Raw genomic sequence first — 2,280 nt, 5'->3', positions numbered from 1 at the left:
ACTTCCTGAGTCTTTGTTCAATCATCTGTAAAGTGGGCATGCTTGCTGTAGCCCACAAGGTTCTTGTGAAGATCAAAGAAGATAATGGATATTGAAGCAGGAATTTTTGATGTGTGATTGAGTGTGTGTACCAGGATCGTGGTCTCGTGGAGCCAAAGAATGGAGACATGGACCAGAGGCAAAGTTGCAGAAAAGGACAGTTTATTAGAAGAAAAAATATGTTTCAAAGAAGTGGGCCTGTGCAGTAGAAATGGCTCAAGGGCCATTATTAGAAAAGAAAGTAGATGCAAAAAATTTGGAGCAGGCCAAGCAAAAGAAGCTCAAAAGGCCCTGTACTGGCCAGGACTTGGAGTTTTTATCCCTTCTTTCTTTAGAATGGGCTGTTCCTCTCTGGGCATGGGACCACTTGATTGACTGACAACAAGCTATTATCTCATCTTTTTAGACTGTTCAGTCTGTTGCAATGATATTAATGAATTTCTGGGCATATGTATGATATTATAAATGTCCAGATGAAATGAAGGCCCTTATGGCCTTTACTGTGCAGGTCTGGGTGACTGGCCTAATCCGGTCAGGTATTTCGTACCCATGTTTCCCCATAGGGGTGGATAATTACAATGAAAAGGGGAAGTTTTGGGTGGAGAGGGCAGGTCTTTTGGGCGGTGCTTTCTATGGGATGTGCAGGAATGCAGAGACCCAATGCCTGCTTCTTACTGCCCCCCTTGTTTTCTCCTTGAGAGACGTGATCCGCATAAAATCTCTTGGGAAGTTGAGGGACAGGAGGTCTTTTCTTCTGTATCTACTTCCTGCTGGACAGGGGTGTAGAGCTGTCCCTGCCTATTTGGGGGATTCACCCTATCTGATCTCGATGAAAGGAAAGGGGTCTCGATATCTGCCTGGAAGACCGTGTTGGCTTTTTTGGTTGCAACTGGCAGTCTTTTTTGGGGGTGTCATCTGTATCCCCAAGGCTCTGAAATGAGGAAAAATAGATTTTAATTAATAGATTTCTTAAAGAGCAGAGCTCAAAGCCATTGATGTAGGCTGGCTACCAGTTTGGAAAGAACATTAGCCTTTAATGTTTAGTATCAACAAGTATACTAGCCTGGGGAAATGTTAAAACCTATTTAGTCTCTGGGATGGGATTATCCAGGAGTTGGGTCCAGAATGGCTTGGGGAATGTTGGGAAGTCACAGGCTTTAAGCAGTTATCTGAAGCAGGGGTGGGTGAGAGAGATTCTGTGATTCAGTCTAGGGGCAATCTTTAGTCTAGGATTCAGAAACTGATTAGAAGACTAATCAAAGCCAGGAGCTAAGAAACTAGGGAAGAGGAGGCTTAAAATTCCTATAAGAAAGAAAACTCAAAAATTGTCCAGTGGGGAGACTTTGATTACTCTTCTAATTATGCCCAGAGAGGAACAGCCCATTCTAGAGAAAAGAAGGGATAAAAACTCCAAGTCCTGGCCAGTCAGGGCCTTTTGAACTTCTTTTGCTTGGCCCACTCCCAACTCTTTGGAGTGTACTTTTTCTCCCACTTTTGCTTCTTTGAAATGTATTTTTTTCCTCCTGATAAACTCCTTTTCTGCAACTTTATCTCTTTGGTCCGTGTCTCCATTCTTTGGTTCCATGAGACCACGATCCTGGCACACACACAATCACACACATCAAAAAATTCTGCTTCATCAATATGAAAGTTTTTATAAATTTTAAGGTTAAAATGGTAATCCCAATAAATAGTGTATCTGGAAGTCAAGAAGGAAAGAGAGTAACAGTGTTAAGTCCAAGTCCTGTGTTTGATTTCCTTGTCTGCTTTTGAGAAAGAAGCTTTCCCCTTCAACTAAAACATACATATTCATATATATTTGAGTATGAATTTTAGAGGAATATATAAGAATGACACAGGATTTCACAGGTATACATAGCAATATAAAAGCAGAAAATAAAACATCCTAAAAATAAATCTTTAATAGTATATAGTAAAATAGCTACCTATATGCCATGTACTTTATCACTCAATTTTATTATTTTAATACAACTTTATAAGGTGCATGATCTTATAGAACTGAGGGATCACATGGACCTTCTTTGAGTGTGTGTGCGCGTGCAGTTTGCTTTAACTGAAATTGTCCTATTAACGTGGAAGTGCACAAATGTCAGAAAAACAATGAATTGGGCCGGCCAAGTGGCGTGTTGGTTAACAGCTGGCTTGGGACGCCAGAGGGCCCCGGTTCGGATCCCACATATGAGGGCCAGTGACACTGCCCTCTACAGCTAAGATGCGGAA

Source organism: Hipposideros armiger, unplaced genomic scaffold (genome assembly GCF_001890085.2).
Source record: "Hipposideros armiger isolate ML-2016 unplaced genomic scaffold, ASM189008v1 scaffold_737, whole genome shotgun sequence".
Taxonomy (NCBI): Eukaryota; Metazoa; Chordata; class Mammalia; order Chiroptera; family Hipposideridae; genus Hipposideros; species Hipposideros armiger.
Note: the sequence above shows the minus strand (reverse complement) of the source record.